The 21912-nt window shown below is 40.7% G+C and overlaps 1 protein-coding gene across 1 annotated transcript in view; it reads left to right on the top strand.

Moving 5' to 3' along the window:
• Fhit (fragile histidine triad diadenosine triphosphatase) overlaps positions 1-21912 on the top strand; it is a 1648302-nt gene that overhangs the window by 456441 nt on the left and 1169949 nt on the right. The window contains exon 3 of the mRNA XM_052190252.1: positions 10439-10509. The gene's annotated coding sequence lies outside the window, so the exon portion shown is untranslated. The remainder of the gene's footprint in view (positions 1-10438; positions 10510-21912) is intronic.

The raw sequence follows: 21912 nt of genomic DNA, 5'->3' as shown, positions 1-21912 counted from the left end.
AGGGTTGTTTTTGTTAAAATTACACAGAAACACACACTACACACACACACTACACACACACACTACACACACACACTACACACACACACACACACACACACACACACTGCTAAATGACAGTATTTACATACTGATATTCACATGATTTTTTTCATTTTCCAGTTTATCTTGAATTATGGATTAAATTATCCCAGACATTGGGACGTAGGAAAGATGCCATTTGACTATCACAGTGAGTTCATCCAGTGTGTTTGAACCATTCCTTGAGAAAGAGAATCCAGGATTCACAGTTTAGTGACTGCAATTTAGGAAGCTGGAAAGTGGCTCAAAGGTGAACAGCCTCTTGTAGAGCATGAGGACCTGAGCTTGGATCCCAGAAACTATGTAAAAATCCGGCCAAGGCCACATGCCCCTCTAATGCCAGCACTGCTTGTGGACATGGTGAGGAAGGGGTGGAGATAGGAGCATCACTAGTGCTTGCTAACTGCCAGACAGGGGAAGGGCTTCAGGTCTGGTGTGAGAACCTGTCTCAAGGGAATAAAGCGGAGAGTGAAGAACAGGATACCCTGGGCCCTCTTTGGCCTCTACATGTGCATGATACAAATACACAAATATTACACAAACATGCACTATACACACGTACACATACAGAGAAAGAGACACAGACAGAGAGACAAGACAGACAGAGACAGATTTTGATTTACATCAAATAATTAATTGAATCTGTCCATGTTTCCTGGTGTTTACAACAGGAATCAAAAGAACACTATTGGAAAGGTACATGTGAATATCTCATGAGTCAACTGGAGAAAATGCTTAGACAGTGCCAGGTCTAGAGCAAGCCTACTACAGTGGACTGGTGACCACTGTCTTTCTAACCACAAGGCCATCCTGTAAGGTAAGTGCAGGTGGTATCTGACTTGAGATGATGTGGCTTAATGTTTAAATTTGATAACAGTATGAAACCAGTATGTATTTAATGGAAACCAGACTTCAGATTCTCCATGGAGATCTCCTTTTGGTGTAGTGATAGGTAGGCATGATTCTCTTTCTTATGCTAAGCCACAGAAGTGAGCATGATTCCAATCAGCCATGAGACCATGAGGGGATTGTGTCACTAAGCTAGGATGACTAGTCAATGCACTTTCTCCTTAGGGTATCTTTGACTTGTGGTGGTTTTTCTAGAATCTGCATGCACCATAAGCCAAGGTGCACCTGTAGTATATCATCTTAGGCTTAGAGAGGAAACTACCGCCTGGGCCTGGAAAAGTTCCAGTGTTGAGATGTTTCTATTTTGCTATAATGCCTTATAAATCATAGCCCCTGGTTGCTGGAAGCAGCTTCCTAGTGCATCTTAGGGGTTCATCACACTTGAATACACAGTGTGTTGCTAAAGGTTGGGTTCTGGGTTGGAGTTTTTATGCTGGAATCCTGATCTCACCACTTCAGTTGGTGGATGTAGGTAAGTTATTCTCTACAACTGTGGTCAAGACTTTCTTCCCAAGATTCGTGTATTTAGGTTTGGTCTGCAGCCCATGGTTCTGTTTGGCTCTACTGGAGTCTTCAGGATGTGAGGTCTAACTGGGAGACGTTAGGGCATTAAGAGAATGTCCTTGACATGGATATGGGCACACAAGCTCCTCCGGCCTGTCCTGTTGCTCCTCAGCTCAGTCCTCCTCACCATGCACTCCCACTGTGGTGCACTGCACTGCCACTGGCCCAGGGTAACAAAGCCAAGTGAGCATGGGCTGCAGCCACTGAGGCCATGTGGCACTCCTTCACAGGGACTCAGATATTCAGCTCCAGCCTGGCAAAGCTGATTAGCATGCTCCTTACTTGCTGTCTGCCACATGGTGTGGTGGAGGTTCCTCTCTTAAAGGTTATTGTGCAGGGATGAACCAGCCGCTGGAAAGCCCTCTGCATACCAAATGCCTTGTATTTGTTCATTGTTATGCTTGCTGCTTTTTGCTCTGCTTAGGAACTAGACCTCAGAGCTCCGTGGTGGTTGAGCTAAAACTGTAGGCCCTACTCAGTACCCTCTCTACTTTGGTACATAATTGCTTAGTTCTCATTCATCTTTTCAGAGTCTAAATGTAGAAAGTCAGAGTTGTTAGTGAAGATTTCTAGAAGAACATTTTCTAAGGGGGAAAAAACCTTTAACTGTCAAGTCCAAGGGATTTAGGATGTGGCTTGGTGCTGAAGTAATTGGTTCTCTTAGTCTTGTATTAGAAGAGATTCTTTTTCAGAGTATAAGGTTGAGAAGTATGAGGGGAACTCTCACATTCTGGTAATTGCTCTAAGGGATAACTTACCTTTAAAAAAATACATGTTATTCAGCTTCTCCTTCCCCCTGTGCCTTTTGAGAATCCCATCAGCTATCCTGCCCCCTACCTCTGGGTTTCCTCTTTAACTTGTAACAGTTGCCTCAAGTACCACTGCTTAACGTTCTCTGTGCAATTTGAGCAGTTCGTTGGGGGTAGTGGTGTGCACACATTAGCACTGGGAAGTTTCTTAGGACAATGCAGAAATGATTTAACCAGCAAGATTTTATATTTGCCAGAGAATCAAGGCATGGTAGAAACTACTTGAAGCACGCTGTCCACTGCTTGTGGCTGTTAAATTACTTTAGCCTACAGTAGGTTGGCCACACTACAGTAGCCAGAGATTAATTTAAAGGGTCCCATTAACATGTTGGCTCTAGAATGAGATATTTAATATTTCTCCAGCTGAAATGTGTGTGTGTGTGTGTGTGCGCGTATACAGGACATGCGTGTATGTATGTGTGAATTGAATTGAATTAGTCATGAAATCAGAACTTTACAGCACTCCAGTATTGAAAAACTGTATTTTAAATTCTCTTTCATCTTCCTCATGGTTAACCGGACAGATCATTCTATAATTTTGTTTTCCCTGTGCAAGGAAAACAAAAGGACAGGCAGGGTTTTCATTTGTCTTTTATGTCTTCTCTCAAATCAAGAAAACATTAGGAGATTGCAAATATATTCTCATTCTGTCACAGAATCAGGCATTAGTTCAAACTCTGACATTTCTCTTAGTTTTTCTAGCACTAGAGTAACAAAGAGAAATATTCTGATATTAAGACACATTTCCAGAAATAACAAATGCTGTCTTATCATGTGGTTATTTCCCGCTCTCCAGGGACATTTGGGGTATTAAATAGGAATCACGCTGAACTCTTTCCCTGCCTTGTGTTCTCCCTCATTATTGGGAATGTTGACAAGTATATGTAAAGAAAAAGAAGATTTTTCTTTATTACTTTGGGTTTTGGCAGGGACAGAGCCCTGCAACAAAGAATCACTTAATGGGGGAAAATAGAAGAAGCTTAGTAGTATGTATGTGTCTCTCATGAAAGATACTCCTGAGAGCTACTCAGAGATGCTTTGAGTTCAGGTTCAAACACCACCACAAACCTAATGAATGAAGCCCATTTATGGTGAGATGCCCAGGAAGGCCATGGTAAGCAGAGTGAGGTTTCCTGGCTAGATTTCTTTCTGTGATTTTAGGGGGCACACTATTTGAGTAGTGCACTCTGGTCTCCTATAGTTATGTTTTGTGGTGGGATTTTGGTCTGATAGGATTTCCCCATTCCTAATGTACCCAAGTTAAGCCAGGAAACTTTTGTTTTTTAGTCTTCACTGAGTAACTACAGTGAAAACTGCAAGAGGCACATTGGAGCATTTTACTGTATGCTAGGACTAGGGTACAGTGACACATGTGCCTCTCCCCCTCCCTCTCCTAGCCCCTCCCCTCCACCTCTTCTCCTCTCCTCCCCTCCCCTGCCCTCCATTCCACTCTTTTATTCTTTTCTTTCCCTTCTATCAATCTGCAAAGAATCTATAGCTATTATATGCATGTGTTATATGTAACATAATTAACTAAGAAATAGAAATGTGTTTGTCTAGCAGTGTGAGTTGCTAGGGCCATGAAATGAACTAAATTTTATGCAGATATCTTGGTCAGAAAGGCATTATTTGCCCTGTGAAGCATTGATATCCTAATGGGAAAAAGAAAAATCATAGCATTTCCCCCCCCCCTTTTTTTTTCTGGTGCTATTACTGCACATTTTAGGAAAACCTGAGCTGGATAGCAAGTTCCAAGCTATCCTAGACTACAGAGCTAAAACTTTGTCTCCAAAAAAAATGATAGTAAAATAAATAATAGGTGGGCTGTGTTCATTCCAAGATGAATGCTCACTGTAGCATACTTCCCAAACACAGGAACAGGTGTTGTGAAGTAAGTGTGAAACCAGGTTCATCTCTGTCTTGAGTGGTGTTCCTCTGAAATTCAGCAGTATCAGGTGATTCACATAAATTTCTCCTAAATCTGATGACTCGTATGTTTTTTGTTTTTTTTTTTTTTTTTTTTTTTTTTTTTTTTTTTTGCTGACTTTGAATAACAGTGAGGAGGGGCTGTATTTGTGTTCTTAGGAAACCATCCTCCTGCCGCTTGCTTATGTCTTCCTTGTGTGGCTGGTCCCAGATCTAACTCACTTCTTTGTTTGTCTGTCTAGGACCAACACATTCTTTTCTCCCATCATTCTACTTTCAGCTAGAAAGAAATGGAGTCATCCTATTTGACCAGTGTCTTCTTGAACAGCTCTCTGGAGATTTATTATTTTATTATTGTTTTAGAACCCCAAATCCCAGCAATGAGTCTGACACTTATATACTCAACAAATTTTTCATTAAATCAGTGAAAGCAATTAATTACCAAATGGTGAATCTTGAATGGCAGTGAGGATGGTGGGTGAAAATGAAGATCTCGTTAACATAGTGATGGTGACTCTGATGAGGACATGAAGTTATGGTGATGCCTGTCCTGGTTTAACCATGTAGCATGCCCTTTGTGTGAATCATGCGTGAAATCCCCTGATAACTCCTTTGAAAAGGCAGAGTTATAAACCCTGCTTACCAATGGGAACATGAGTGTGAAGACTAATGGCTTGGGTAGGGGCCTGTACCTGTTTGACTTATAAGTCTCAGGGTCCAAACCCACATCCTTACCAAGATTGGATCCTATCTTGCTAAAAAGCATCCTCAGGCCTATAATCTTGGCTGTGTTTTTATTTAGAAATGGAATCAAAGGTTGGAGGACTCTTCATTTTCATGGGATTGAAAACTCATCCTGTTAGTAGGAATGGCCCCCTGCTGAGTGCTCTCTGTTGTGTGCTTGTCTGTAGAGATGCAGCAAGTACTTCTCAGTGTTTGTCACAGCTCACAACATAATTATGAACACTTAGGCAGACAAATTAAACTATTCTGTGTAGAAGAGGCTCTGAAAAGTGTATTCTAAATGTGGAAGCATGTTTAGCATTGTCCAAGTGCAAGGCACAAAATTACACACTTATATCTGTAACATACTCACATATCTCTCTGCCTTGTTTATTTTCCTGTTGGAAATCAATCCAAATGATTTGTACAAACTGATCTGTATAGTGATACACAAAATGATAGTATCTGAATATCGAGAGTATGACATGAGCCAAGCAGTTGAGGCAAATCCAACCTTCGATTGATGCCTTCTGCTTTGTAGCTTCCTGTGTGGAAAGATTTGGTATGGTCAAGTACTCAACGGTGTGCTGCCTTTTCAAAGTTAGAAGCTAAGGCCTCTGAAGTAAGCGTGTATGTAATACACTTTCAAATAATTTGTATCTATTGGTTCAAAATTGGAGGCTCAGGTCAGGGTTGCATTTCATGATGGTGAAATTTCCTGTAAGGTTTTTCTCCTCTATAGAGTCTTCCTCCAAAAAAACAAGGACCATTCTTCACAAATGCTGGCCCTTTGCCAGGTGACTCCCAAGTTTCAGAGAGGATCTTTTGATTATGAGTGACCAAAATGAGTTATCCTTAAAGCATTGTCAGTTTTGAAAGTGAAGATTCTACTTTATAGGAAGAAAACCCTTGTCTCCAGCCCTCGAACATATAAGGTTAATAATGAGCATGCTGCAGGGAAAGAAATTTGAAAAAAGCAAAATGACTAAGTCGGTGGAGAACTAATCAAGCATATTGTTCCCTTGATTCTAAAAAATTGCAACATGCATTTCTGAAAGGTTGAAAAGATGTCCATGGAATACTTTTTTGGTTTACTCTGTCAGCAAACCTGTGTTCCTCTCTTCCCGTTGCTGTTAGTGGCTCCAAGAATTGGGATGCTAGCACTAGTGCTGGCATTCTGGGATCCAGTGGCACAGGCCTCCTTGTCCCTACAGATGGCATTGGTTTCCTTGTCCTGAATGAACTTCCATCCTGTCCTACAGACTGAGGCAGCCTGGGATTAATCAGTGTTGGTCTCTACTGCCAACTGAAGCACAACTGTGGGGTTGGGGTATAAGGCAGTGGTAGAACACTCATCTAGAGTGTCTGAGGTCCTGGCTTTGATCTCCAGCACCACAAACAAAATAAGCAGCAAGGAAAGTAAAGTTGCAATGGAAAAATACCCCACAGTTTGGAAATCTGTAGTTTAGGGAACAACTCTTATGACCAATTTAAATGCGCTCCAAGACATGCAGACAATTCTGTCCCTGACCCTCTCTGATCCTCCATGGCCTTCCCAAACTGTCCTGCACCCTGCCCCCACCCTGTCTCTGGCCCTTTCTGACCCTCCCTCACTCTCCCTCACCCTCCATGGCCCTCTCTGACCCTCCCTAGGCATCCCTAACCCTCCCTGACCATCCCTGGTCCTCCCTGGCCCTCCCTGGTCTTCCCTGACTATCTCTGACCCTGCCTCATCCTGTCTGTTTCTCTCTGCCACCCACCCACCCACCCATCCACCCAAGCTTGCCCTCTCCCTCACCTTACTGTCTCTTCCTCCTTGACCCCACCTCTCTCCTCTCTTCTTTTTTCCCTTGCCCCCTCCATTCATCTTTCTTCCTGTCTTTTATTTGAAAAACCTGTAAGGTACAAACAGGTACAAACAGGAATGAAACCATAAACATCCAAATTCCCAGTCTCCAAGGTGAGCACCTTCTCACTGGGTGGGTATGCTTTCAGAGGCTTGCTTTTTTTTTTTTTTCTTTTCCTTTTCTTTTCAAAAAGCTTATTGATGGACCTAGATTCCCTATAATTGCCTGTCTTTTCTTTCACTCTCTAATCTCTCTGAAGTATTCACTTCCTGCCCCTAATCCTGTGAATCTGGATGTGTCCCAATTCATTCTTTGTATTTTCCCATATGTATGTGTGCATACCCAAGAATATGTGTGATTGTGTATGTGTGCTTCAAGTTCATTTTGTTGTTTAATAATTATTTATGATGTGAAATGTGTACTGATATGTGTATATAAAACCAGCCAATTCCCTTTAAAGACTGTTGCATATTACATGTGAAGCAAATTTTACTTACTTATTTTCTTTTGGGGTGAATTTTTAGATCATTGCAAAGTTTTGTTATACTAAAAAATGTTATGCTACTTTTCTTAGCATGTACCTCTTTGTGTGCATGCTTATCAAGCTCTGCACATCCGCAGGTCCAATCACTATGCATGGGATATGCAATACTGCTTTTGATAAATACAATAAAAGCTCTCACTAGAATAATGTTCCAATTCATGATTCTGCCAGGAGTAATTGGAATATTACATTATTTTCCTCACATCTTGGACAACATTGAATTTTGCCAGGCCTTTTCATGTTAACTACTTGGGATGGAAAGAAAATGAAATCTTATTATTTTAATTTCCATTTTCTTGCTGACTGCCGACTGAGCTTCTTAAGTTCACAATCCATTGTAGTTTCTTCTTTGAACAACTCCCATTTCTCTGTGTGTTCCTCTCTGTCTTTTTCTTGACTTTAGGAGGTTTCTTAGAGATTCTGGTTTCTAAGTCCGCATCTTCCAAATATGTCCCCGGTGTCTTTGTCATGACTGACTTTTAGGGAGATCACTTCTTCAGATTGTTAGTACTGTAGAATTGCCTTGCTATCTACTTTAACCCACTGCTGCGTCACTAAGAAGTCAGAAGTATACTTCTGCCTCCAGCGTGTTCCCAGCCATTAGCATCTTGCCTTTTGAATATACAGCCTAGGGCTGTCCAGTCCCCACTCAGTCCACACAGACTGACTTCAGTTTTCCTCTTCAGGTTTTCGAGAGAGATTTCTTAGTGGTCTCATCTTTAGTTTATTCTCACTGAAGACCTTACTACAATGCAAGCCAGCTCTTGGTCCAACTCAACTCAGAATCTTGCTGTGGCTTCATAACTTACAGCAAATAAAACCCCGCGAGTGATCACAGCGGTCGGTCCATTGTTTTGAACTCCTGGTTCCTGATTTCTAATCTCCTGCCACTCTGACCTCTCTTTAGCAGCCAGACCAGTTTTCCTTCCAATGGATCAACATTGTCAGGCACATTCTGCACCCTCTGCCTGGAAAATGTCTTTATTCAAAGCTGCCTTTTTGTCTGCTTTCTGCATCTCATTTGGGTTTTGCCTGAGATGTTTATTCCTAGTGAGATCTTTCTTAATCTCCTTGTTTAAAAATGTAAACATCTCCCCAGATTCACTGTGTTCATGTCATAGGGCAGCACACAAAACATAGAAGCTTAAGATGTGTTTTTGTCTGGCAGCTCTTGAGATCGTCTGAAATCAGAATGTAATTAGGACCACATTTCAAAGAGAAAGCTCCTTGGGAATGGACAGGTTGGGGAGGTGGGGATGGGACTCCACCGCGGCCTGGCTTCTAGTGACTTGCTAAGGAAACTTAGAGTCTCTTGCCTTGCAGTGGCCTCACATTAGCTCTGTCATCAGGGGCAGTCTTTGGCCTGCTGTGTCCCTGTATTCACTTAGTCTTCCTCTTAGCTGTAAGGCACTCCTGTGGAATGTGATACATCCCATTCCAGTATGATACCTTCTTAGACTTTGTCTTCAACAATCCTATTCCATTCTTAGGACCTGGAAATTAGAACTCAATTTCTCTCTCTCTCTCTCTCTCTCTCTCTCTCTCTCTCTCTCTCTCTCTCTCTCTCTGTGTGTGTGTGTGTGTGTGTGTGTGTGTGTGTGTATGTATGTATGTGTGTAGGGGGGAGGTAGGGGACAGGAGGAGGACAACATTTCCCAGAACACTTAGCACCATTTAATTACTCAGGCACATGACATATTTATTTTATTTGTCTCTTTTTCCCATATGAGGATGCAGGTAGAATGTAAGGCTTTTATGTTCAGAGATATAGAAAATACTGCATGATAGCTCTGTAGCCTCAGTAAATATTTGCTGGATAATGGATGCATGATTTCAGTCTCTTTATGAGCAGAGCAGCTATCATGATATGGAGCAACATAATTAGATTTTAAAAAGGAAATAATGACCCTTCCAAAAATCCCAGAGAATAAACTAGTGTCTGTGACTTTGGGATTTTTTTTTTTTAAATTTCAAAACCTGGCCTATGAAGGAAAGGAAGAGGGAGAGATTTCAGCAGAGAGAAGCTGTCTAGTGGGGATGTCATTGAGTCATTGGTGAGCATTAGAGTCTGTTGGTCTCTTAGTCACTTTCACATAAGGAAAGAAAATTATCCTGTAAATTGCATCCCTCATATATTATGATGCCCATTTGATAGAGGTAGAGTGAAAAGATGAATTAGATTAGCAGCTGTGTAGGATATAAACCTAGGTAGCTGTACCAAAAGCCTATGTTCACTACTTTATATCAACTTGACACAAGCTAAAATCATCTCAGGGAAGAGAAATGCCTCCGTAAACCCATAAGATCTGGCTGTAGGCAAGCCTGTTAGGCAGTTTCCTGATTAGTGACTGATGTACAAGGTCCCAGACTGTTGTGGGTAGTGCAATCCCAGGACTGGTAGCAGGCCAGCAAGTCAGAGGGACAAGCCAGTAAGCAGCACTCCTGTTGTCTACATCAGTTACTGTCTATGGTTTCCTGCCCTGCTTGAGTTCCTGCCTTGATTTCCCTCAATGATTTTGGCCATGGTGCTTTATTCCAGCAATAGAAGCCCTAAGACATTTTTTTCAACCTAAGATATAATTCACAGATAACTAAGTTATCTTACTAGTAATCAATTATAGTTGGCTCTAGTGTTTCAAAGGAGAGGAAGCTTAAGTGATCCACAAGTGACTCTTTAGTGTGACTATTACCTGGGTCAACCTCACTGAAAATCCAGTATTAGGACTGCCTAATTCTTGAAGAGGCCAGATGCTGCAACTAGGAATGTCTGGGGGTAGGAATCAGAATGTGGACAGGTAAAGAACTACTCCAACCCTGCCTTTGTGTGGTACTATATGAATCACAGTCACTCCTCTGAGCCACATCCTCCTGCAGAGTAATGACAATGGCTACAGAAGCTGCACTAGAGCCCTTTGAACAATTCCTAAGTCATGGACACCACCTTAGTGTTCTTCACAGTTGCATTGTGTGACACTGTGTCTAGAAGCTGTCCAACTGCCACTGAAGTGGCCATCTGAACTTCTTTTTCTCTTTAGGTGCCCTGGGACAACCTGCTTGGTCAGATCTTTGCAAAAACTCTTCATCTCACACTGAAGACCCCAACGAGGTAGTACTCATCTACATGGTAGTGTTTGCTTAATTTCATTTCTTTGCAAAGACTGTATAGAACTGACCTACTATGGGGATGCCTGTATAGTATTAGTCACATTCTTTTGCATATAAATAGAACTTTTATAATGGTAAGAGTTTACAGCTAGATTCCCTCAGAAAATTTACCTTTTCTTTGCTGCTATTTGTAGCTACCACTTTACAGTTGGAATATAAATATTATGTCAGCTAAATAAAAGAATGATGGCTTCACTTTCTGAAGGATAGCATTGCCCTCACTTCCCGTGAAGTGCATCTGCACTTGTACTAGATTGACGTGCCATTAGATTGTTCTTCCCCTGCTAGATAAGCATACATTCAATAGTCTTTATGTATGAAAAGAAGGGTTAAGTAGTCAGAGTCAAGTTGTAATGCCATGTGTGGCTTTGAGGATGACGGCAGGATCAAGATGAAATTAGTAGCAGCAAGAGGAAGCGTCTGTCCAGGAAGGCATTCTACAAGAGTGGAGGGTTGGTGTAGGGGATGTGGAAGTAAACCCGGTGGAGGAAGAAGTGGGATGGAGTGTGAAGAACCAAGGGCTTCTATGGCTCTTCTGGAAGAGTCCTGATTTGACTTACACAGTATATGGTCAGACATGGCTCCCTGCACTCTGGTGAGACTACACAAAGGACCTGAGGCCAGGGCAGTGGTTGCTTCCCCTGTCTTCACAGATATCTCCCCAGGTGATCTGGCCTCTTCCAAACAGGCTTGTGGGTACATGAGTCAGATTTGGCTGAACAACACATGCCCTTCATTTTCTCTTGGAAACATAACCATGCCCTAATTAGCTGAAAAAGCTACATATAAGCTTATATATTAAACAAAATTTGATTTCCATCCTGATGTCGGTCTCTGGAGTCTGAATCCCAGGAATCTTTGTGGGCTCCATCTCCCCTTTGCCCACATCTCCTGGTCCCTGTTCCCACAGTTTGTTTTGCTCAGAGATAGCTCTACTGCTAAAGAAGATTGTGAATGATGAATTTTATCAAGCAAATCAAAGACCAAGTAGATATCTCCCTTCCCTTTATGACTGAGTGTTTTCTCTGGGTGAGTTCTATATGCAACTTAAAACAAACAAAAAACAGCTGAAGAAGAAATGAATTGACAAAGTTCAGAAGACAGTCTCCCAAGTCATAGCAGTTAGGCATGCTGGGAGAGTTGGCAGTGCCTTCTCTCCAATTTTCTCTTGCATGCCCTCCGTCTCCATGGCAGGCTGTAGGAATCTGAAGCTCTTTCACTTAAAACCAGCCATAAAACCTGAGGAAAGCTGCAGTATACCTATCCCCCCCCTTGCCCCATGCTGTGTGTAAGACTGGTCTTTCATTTTTTTTCTGACCCACCATGTCTAACAGCAGTCAGTCATAAAACTCATTCTAGAAGGAGTGTGTTCCAAACCTAGTAAGTGGAAAGGCACACAGGAGAGCCAAGAAGTTACTGTACTCCTAGGCCTTGCTCAGGTCCCCTTCTCAGTTCGGTTGGTCTCAGACCACTAGGTCACAGTCATTTGGCCCAATCACATTCCTATACAAAGTGCATTTTTTGGACCTAAGCACAAGAAATTGGTTTTCTCCTCAGTCTTTAGTCTCCATCCCCAAAGTTTCTCATAGCACATAAAACTTTGCATGTCAGACTTTTGTTTTAGGGACACTGATACTTTGATGGTTGAGGAAAGATCTCTCTCTCTCTCTCTCTCTCTCTCTCATACACACACACACACACACACACACACACACAAGTGCGTCCTTTGACCTTACAATTCCAATCAGATCCTTTCCCCCAACATGTGGTCAGTGAGTTATACTATTTTATTTGAGTTTGTAAAATATTTATTTATTTATTTGCTTATTTATAGACAATATATATATGTATATCTCTAATTGGCCTCATATATGCTGAGCCATGCATGGCCTTGAGTGCACCATTAGCCTGAATTCTAGTCTCTCAGACACATGCATGTCTCATGCCAGGCTGTGCTCAGTGAACCTCTCTTTATAAACACCCCTGGTCCTTTCTGTCATTCCTTCTTATGTTTCCTTCTTTAACAATATCTCATTGTCTAGGTCTTAGCTGTGTGTGTGTGTGTGTGTGTGTGTATGAGAGAGAGAGAGAGAGAGAGAGAGAGAGAGAGAGAGAGAGAGAGAGAGAGAGAGAGATGTGTGTGTAAATTGAACAGCTGCTTGAACCAAAAGACAGAGACACCCACACCTTGTCTTGCTTCCAGTTAAGACCCTGTCTGCTGTATCCACTTCATCTTGTACACCTCTTTGGCTTTGGCTATGCCTGCTTTCCTATCGTTCTATAATCCTCTGTAACCCATGGCTTTATGCAAAGTTCATGAAATTGGGCAAAACTGCCTCCAGAGTGTATGTTACTGCTGGCCATTGTTTTGTCATCTAAAAGTCTTTACTGAATCCATGGTAAAGTGGGCTGGACCTCTCCTTTTCAGTGCCTAATGCATCTGACTTCTCCCTAGTAGGTACCTTGCCTATCCAGAACACTTACCTATAAAACAGACAAGAAATGCAACAACTTGACATAGAGAACTGGCACCTCATGCTCCTTTCCCATGAATCTTTGAGTGTAACCCTCAGTATTCTTGTTCTGCTTGGCATTTTAACACTGCGAGAAAAGCTCTTAAAAATGAAAGCCGGCAATTATTGGGGAGAGTAATTAAAAATGAGTGATTTCCAAGGCTTAGAAAACCCACTTATTCCTCTGTGCTTAGAAAGCCTTCTCTTTTTCTCCTCACAATAAAGGACAATGCCTAATCATTTCAAGTGCTCCAATTTTTTTGCTGTTTCTGTGTGATTTTTGGTGTTTGCTGTTTAATCTTAGTCAGCCTACTTAACCTCTCTGAACTCTGGTTTCTTCCTCCATGAAATAAGACTAAGTCTTAGGAATTGTTCCACAGAATGGCTATGAAGGATTAACGGATAACTGATGTAGAGTTGTTAGCATGCTGCCTTGCATGTAGAAGCTTGCAAGACATGGAACTTGTAATTACTGGTCAAGACATAGATGTCACATTTATCCTTGGAAATAAATAATCCACTTTCTGTGTTTTAATATTGAAGAATTTTCAATATTTTGTCTTAGAATATTACCTGTGACCATGTAAATGAGGCAGATGTAGAGATATCTAAGGCCATAGAAGAACATAACAAAGTACTTCGTGGATACTCTTTGGAGGAATGGTTGGTACAAACCTCATTGCTTTGAGATTAAATGCTGCTGTATCTGTGTGATATTTTGTTGTTTAATGTTAAGCTGTGATTTTAGTCCAATCTCCATGTATCCTTGACAAGACGGTTAAGGAAGCATCAGGCCTGACATCTGTTTCTTCTAAAACCAGGTGTTTCTTGGTAAGATTCTGGGTGGAGGTTAAGGGGTCATGAAATACAAGAGCCTATTCCCTTGGTGTTTTCTCGATCTCCATTTCTGATACGGCCAGTTATGCTCTACTAGGTCAGAAATGACCGGGGATGGCAGTGATAATTAGATCCACCCTTGCCCTGTTACCTGAAAGCAGGAAGAACAAAGCACATGGGTAGGTGCTTTGCAGAGCTGCAATTCAGAACTTAAAAGCTGAGTTCCTGTTTTACAATGTTTAGTCTGAAGGCAACCTAACGTTAATGTCATATGAGTTGACTGACCTCCTATTAGAAATTGCCTGTTAGGCTTGATGACCCAATCACAGACTTGGAGGCAGTAGTGGCCACTGGAACATGAGCTTAAATTCCTGAGAAGGCAAGAGGTAGAGAGAAGCTCCTAGTTTTGGGTGTAAACAGTTGTCATATTTGGGGGCAGTTTATGAGCCAGGCTTATAAAGAACAAGCACATGAGCACATTTTAAAAGTGGTGGCACATGAATTTTATCTCAGCATTCAAGGGTAGATGGACTGCTATGAGTTTGAGGCCAACCTGGTCTCCATAGTGAATTTGAAACTAGCCAGCCATAGATAATAAGACCATGTCTGAAAAACAAAATAAAACAAATAAGTAAGCAAAAAAACTAACCTGAGCTTTAAATAGTCTCCAAAGACAATGTTCAGCTATATGTAGCTAATATACTTGCCTATCAAAGCAGATCAGTGTTCCCCAAAGAACGAAAGCAGAATGTGACCATCCCTGTTACATCACCTACATTGTATATTCACAGTATACAAGCCCAAAATGCATGACATATATTGAACTAAGAAAATGAGAGCAATTTTAGGGGGGAAAAAGGCAATTATCTGAGATTTATTCCAAGATGAGCCAAATTTTGGAAGTCATCAATGGAAGTGTCACTCCTGAAATAGAAATTTCCTGTGTGGCCTTTAAGCATTTGGAGGTAACCAGGAAAATCATCAGTAATCCTTATGATAAAGCTGTGACAGTCTTAGGCCCAGAAAGAAAAACAGTATTCAAATATCTGAATAAAGAAAAGGGTCAAGGATCTGGCAACTGTGTGACAAGATAGAACATGGCTAGCACACATGCAATTGGAATCACAGAATAGGAAGAGAGGTAGAGTTGTGCAGAAAGTATGTTTGAAAAAGTATACACATTTTTAAATACGGTGAAAAGAGAGTCTTAAAAGGAACCATAGTACTTTTGGGGAAATGTCTTTTCAAAAGTGACAAAGTCTAAAAAATCCCAATTACATATTGTTTTCAATAGTATTTATGGATCTGGTAAGGGATGGGTAGTGACAGTGTGTGTATTTGGTATGCACAAGGAGGCCAGATGACAACTTGTAGGAGTTTGTTCCTTTTTCCACCATGTTGTAGGTCCTGGGGCTCAAACTCAGTCAGCCAGGCTTCACTGCAAAAGCCTTTTTCTTCTCATTAGCTTAAAAGAAAAATGATATTTTTAAAGTATAGGGGGATAGGAAGACAGTAATAATGCAAACTAAAGAACCTTGTTATTTGCTTAGTTAAAATATACTTTAAGAATGAAGACAAGGAGATTTTCAGATAGGACAAAGTGTAAAGGATTCATTGCTGAAAGGCCTGCAGCACAAGAGATGCCAAAGGAAGCCACTGAGACTGAAGTAAGGCACATCAGAGAGAATCTTAAATGTTCATGAAGGGATAAATACATTAGAATTGCAACTATAAAAGACTTTTTCTATCTTAAAATCTTAAAAATATGTAGAACAAGAACAACAACATTGTCCCATGGGGTTTGTGATATAAAGTGTGTCTCTGCCGCACACAAGACAAGTACAGCATAAAGATTGTGGTGTGAGAAAAGAAACCCATCGATGCAAGGCCTTCAACTTTTATGTGAGATACTATAAAAGTACACCAAGTAATGTTGTAGAAAGATCAAGAATATAAATTTTAGTTCCTAGGACAATCAGTAAGAAAGAAAGGCAGTCAATTGAGAAAATAGAAACTCATGTTGGTGTTGATGTTGTTTTTGTTGTTGTGTTTGGGCGGGAGGGGGGTATCTCGCTATCTAGTTCTGGCTGAACTAAAACTTGATATGTAGAACAGGCTGGCATTAAACTTACAGAGGACCTCTTGCCTTGCTTTATAAAAACAATTCAACAATACTGAAAAATGGAAAGAGAGGAACAAGAATCAGAGACACAAATCAAACAAACAAACAAAACCGAACCACTAAATGCAAACATTGCTATCATATTTTGAACTGGCGTTGTGCATTCTAGTTAAAAGGCAGGGGTACCAGAATATATGGTAAATGATGCACTATGATCCTCTATTGACAGATAGCTGTACATATAAAGATCTTCAGAGGCTTAACGGGAACTGGTGGGGAAGATGTCCTGTAGAAACAATAGAAGGCATTCTTAAATATCAGACAAATGGTACTTTATGCCAAAAAATGTTACCAGAGAGAAAGTATTTTACAAAAGGGATATCAGGTTAGGAAGACATAACAGTTACCGGTGAATATGTATCTGATAAAATTCCAAGTGAACTCTGTTTATTTTTTTCTGAGGAAGGCTTTTGGAGCACTAGATCATATTCAGGAGGCATATGTGGCTCACCAGGTTAAGGAATAGTCAGGCTCATGGGTGTCAGCACAGGTATGGAAAGGAAAATCATCGGAGGGCATGGTGACCTCAGGGTAACCAGCAGCTTCTATCTCTCTTCACAATGCTCTCACTTGCTGTTTGCTTCATGCAGTGCATCATGTATTTGAGCTTATTTCACAATCTGAACAAAATAGCTGCCCTTGGAATGTAATCGAACAGAGCCCATATGTAATTAAATTAAATGTGAAGTCCATTAGAACTGGTCCATAATCCTGGTACAATAGTGTTGTACATTCTCAGTACCCCCACAGCAGCTGGTAGACTCTGTGGCTCAGGTAGGCTCAATGTATTGCCCTTGACCATGAAACCGATGGGTATCAGTGTTCAAGGCCAAGTTTGTTTTCAAAGGTTCTCCAACTGTATTACAGTAGGGGAAGTTTTTTCTGACCTTTTTTTTTTTTTTAAACCAAAATATGAACTGGTAGATTTGAAGTACCCTTCAACACACTCCTCTGAAGACAAAGGAATGTCTTACTGGTATTTTTGGCTATACTCTAGCTGTGGCCAATGGGTGGGAAACATGAGGAAGCTTGCTATTTCAGAAGATATAGCAATGGCCCAGTTCTAGATGAACTGAATACAGTGTTGAGAAGCTGCAAATCAAATATGCATTCTAATGCATCTCTGTATTTTGACATATCTGTAATAATAATAATAATAAAAGACTGTGGGAAACTATCCTAGATTTTCCTCCTCTGTGACAAGAGAGAAAGCCACCTGGTGTGGAGCCATTTCTAGGCTGGGAAGCATTGGTGGTATACCTGATTTCTAAATGAAGTGTGAGGTCTACACACTGAGTTTGACTTCTGACCAACTATGCTTTTTTCATATTTTAAGATCAGAACAGGCAGAGTTTACAGTGAAACTGAGAATCAGATGCTATCTTGATTGACTTGGGAAATATTCTGTCTGAGTCATCACAAAAATCTAAGGAAAATTTTATTTTCCCATATTTGAAATAAAAACATTGACCCTCCCAAATTATATCCTTTTAAATAAAAGATATAAGTTTCTACATGCTCTATGATCCAGGCAATAAATTATAATCCCACAGTCTGTAAAAGAGGTTCGATGTCATTTTCAGATTGTGTTTGAAGAGACCTTACCTAGCTAGACTCAAGTGACATAGATACCTTACCATATAAATGACAACTTTGCTTCATGTATAGTTTATAGCCAACTTTCAATAAAGTCACTAAAACACATCTAGTAAACTAGGAAATAAATCTCCTACCACTACCAGTTAATGGGGTCGCAAACACACACTGAACTGTTCGAAAACTCACTAAGTTTTCTGGAAGACAGTTCAAAGATGTAAACAGCAAGTTTCAAAGTCTGATTATCAGAAAGCTTAAAACATGTCGGAAGTTTATTAGGTGATCATTAAAATCATAATGTCATAAAACTGATGCCTGGGATCTGTGGCGCCTACCTATAATGCTGACACTCAGGAAGCTGGGCAAGAGAATCACAAGTTTGAGTCTAACCCTGACTACAGAGTGAGCTACAGTCCAACTGGCACTGCACGCCAAGGTCCTGTTTCATGACCCCCAAATCTTCCCTTTGGCATTTGGTAGGGTTGGATGGAACTCTGTTTTACATTGATGCTGGGGCATTGCTTTAGTTCTCCTCTATCATGCATACAGGCTCATGTTGAAACTCTCAAAGACATCAGCCTATGGTTACATATTACATCCTCCAAAATTTGAACCTTTGGGGGTTAATTTAAGTGTTCTTACCCTGCCATGATTATGAGGAAGTATCTTTGACCTCCTAAGAACATTGTTACTTCCATACTTATCAATCAAGAACCTGAGCTCCAAGGAACTGATAGAATTTGACCAAAGATCCATGTGTTTTATTCAGATTTGACTGTTTCTGTGTCACAAAAATATGTATATTTTCAGTATACTAAATTCCTTCTGAAATATTGAATAATGTAATCAATTGAACATTATTTTCAAGAATAATCCACATTTGTTGTCATTGTGAAGAACCTACATATTCTGGGTCACAATTTTTTCACTGTGAAATTACTGGTAGAATTGGTATCAAAGCACCACATCCTCTTGACAACACCAGAGAACTTTCAATGTCTGTATTTTGTTGTTAGTTCTAAGTTTTTAAAAATGAATTTCATCATCCAGACTTGAATACTTGGAGAGTGACAGAAAGTCAAGGTCACCAGGGACCTTCAGTGACAGCTTTACCAATACAGTTGGATGTTCCTCGACTATAAAGCTTTTTAATGAAAGGAGACCCCTGAAACCTTTCTATTAAAGTGCAGTGCCCTCTTGTCACTTTGAAATGAGTGAACTGTCAGCCTGCCGATTACCAGGCATACAGTATATGCTCATTAAATCATGCATCATGGGTTTCTTCGGATTGTCAAACTGTTTAATTGAAAAAATGTGTAGTGTCACTCTTATGGGAAAGAGGCAGGAATCAGAGGACCGGAGAGCTGACTCTTAACATTTTAGAGTTTGCTTTTAACTGTAGCCAGAAACTGTTCTGTTTTATAGTTTTGATTAAAGGACTTTCCCTTCTGAATTTTTCTTGTTTTGTATATAATTCAAACACTTTAATTATAATGGAGTTTCTTTGATAATAGAACTACTAAATCATTCTGCCAGCAGCCTAAAACCAAGGGGAAGTGCTTGTTTTTGTGCTGTAACTTCAAGGCTTATTCTGCTGTGCTGGGGAACTGTGAAGGAGGAGATTCTGGTGATTTTTATCTCAGCAAACTCTGCTTCTGTGACTGCATTGTTCAAGTCTAGGCCTCGCCTTCACTCATGGGTGGGTTGAGCCTTTCTGATTCTGAGTACCCTTAGGCTGTTGGTTCTCTCTAAGATAGTTAGACTTCAATACCTGAATTCCACCCTAGACATTATATCAGTATCTTTTCACATGTATGTCACAGCTAGGGCTGAGAGGGTGTGGGTGGGGTGGGCATGACACTGTTGTTAAGGGCTCTTTACAGGTGATTACAGTGTGAGCCAATGTTGAAAGAGTGTCTCAGCTGATTCCAGTTGTTCAGTATCTCTGGTCCAGATACCAGCTGTATCTTGATTACCAGTTATGATCAACTGCACACATCAACTAAAATTCCCTTCAAGTTAGACAGCTGAAGGGTTTCAGCAGGTTAAAAAGCTTGAGTTCTGGGCTAACTCAGAGCATGAGATGAGGTCCTCTGGGGGAGAGCCTAGGAATCTCTTTCTGCCATGTGCTTTAAGGTAATTCTTGGCACTGAGCTTTGAGAATGTGCTAAGGAAGAAAGGTAATCTTCAGAAAGAGGGCAAGTTACAGGAAGTCCGTGACAGGATTCCATGGTATTTCTGGCTTTATCAGTCTGGCTTTCGGTACATTCGTCTGGTCCTACTATAATCACACTTATAATGAAAGGATAGAAAATACAGCCTAACTCTCTGATGACCCCAAGAAGTCAGAAGTTTAAAATGCTATCTCGCTTCAAAGAAGCTCTAACTCCAGCCTTCTAAGGATCCCCAAACACTTCATATTTCAGAGTGCACTCTTTGTGCTCTTTGTTAGAAACTAGGTAAAAGGTTGCATTCCAGAGCTCACCCTTTGTTAAGAGCTAGGCAAAAAGGCCTTGAATAGGTGATCCTGGCCCCATAAGGTAACTGGAAATGAGCTAATTATTTGCTTATCTTGCTTCTGTAAACTGCTTACGCCATTACCCACATCCAGGAGTTCAGGCAGCTATAGACCTCCAAGAAAATAGGAAACTAATTGGTCCACAGAGTGCGGGCTCTGATAATTTAAACTGATTGGTCTAAAAACTATGGAGTAGTACAAATCGATTGGCTCGCACATTGCGGGCTCTCGATGCTAAGGAATGATTGGTTTGTCATTCGCGGGTTTTGTTGTAAACTTATAAAAGCTGTCGCAGTTCTGCACTTGGGGTCCCACAGTCCTCTACCCCTGTGCGGTGTAAGGCTGTGGACCCCAGAGCTCTAGAATAAAAGAAATCCTCATGTTATTGCATCAAGACCGTTTCTTGCGAGTGATATGGGTGTCGCCTTCTGAGGCGTGGGGCGCTGGGGCACCCTCAGTTTTTGGGGGTCTTAGAATAATAGCATCAACATGATTTAAAGCAAAGCTGTCACACCTAGTACCAGATAATACCAAGGTAGGGGCACCCATTCTATAATAGTTTTGAAACTCCATGTATTAGCTTCAGCAGAGCTGTAGGTGTCAAGGCCTGAGTCCTGACAGCCCTTAGAGGCAAGGCTCATCCATCTTTTTGTTTCAAGGTCAATAGAAGAAACAGTCTTGAATCTATATATTCAAGATATATCTATATCTGTATACATACATACATATATATGCATATATATATATATTCGCATGTGGTCATACTGGGAAGAGGTCCAGTTACACACACACACACATACACACACACACACATACATACACTGAACCCTTTACCTGTCCACCTCATCTTCTAGGTCCTATCATGAGGTCTTTGTTTAAACAGAGGGCAAGAAATATGCATACCAGTGCAGTGCTAGTCAAGCTGTGGTCTGGCTTAGTCTCTTGCTGTTCCTGACCAGTTTTCAAACCACATGATGCTCTTTCTGGGAAACAAGCCCCTCCTCTGTCAGGCTCCAGGGTTCATCTTCTTCTAGCATGGAAATCCTGGGAATGCCAGTTTCTAGGGACCATTGTTGAAATACTCTGATAATCTAGCTAGACAGTCTATCTAGAATCTCTTCATTTTTACCAGGATCAGATGTATACCAGGGCCTAATGACTAGAATCAGTATAGTTTTGAATGGCCTATTAAGAATGAAAAGACAATGTATTTTGATTTAAGCATATGGTGAAATAGCAAAATCAAAACAAGTTGATCCTGAAGTCAGCAAAGTAAAGCATTATGCTACTGTTATTAATTACCAAAATTAACAATTATTCAGCCACCTACTTTCACAGACAGCTTAGGAGTTAACCATTTTTACTCTTTAAGCATTACTGGAAATGCAAGATAATTACAGTGAAAGCTTAGCTAATTTTAAAATTAAATTAAATTAACCAAATTATATATAAGTATCCCATTTCAAATGCAAAGTATAAAATATTTTCCAAGGTTTCTATCATGAAAATCACTTATCACTTGGTGTTATCCAACAGCAGAGAGTAGAACTTAGCTAATGACTTCAGGTAGACTGGCATTTTGACCAGAGATATGCCCACTCCTTGCCCTCCATTCCAACCTGAGCATATAGATGAGCATCCTAGAGAAAACATGTGGAAAATCAAGGAAGGCTACAAAGTATTGCTACAGTGCATAGC

Source organism: Apodemus sylvaticus, chromosome 8 (genome assembly GCF_947179515.1).
Source record: "Apodemus sylvaticus chromosome 8, mApoSyl1.1, whole genome shotgun sequence".
In the NCBI taxonomy this organism is placed as follows: Eukaryota; Metazoa; Chordata; class Mammalia; order Rodentia; family Muridae; genus Apodemus; species Apodemus sylvaticus.
This window is presented reverse-complemented; position numbering and strand designations above follow the sequence as displayed.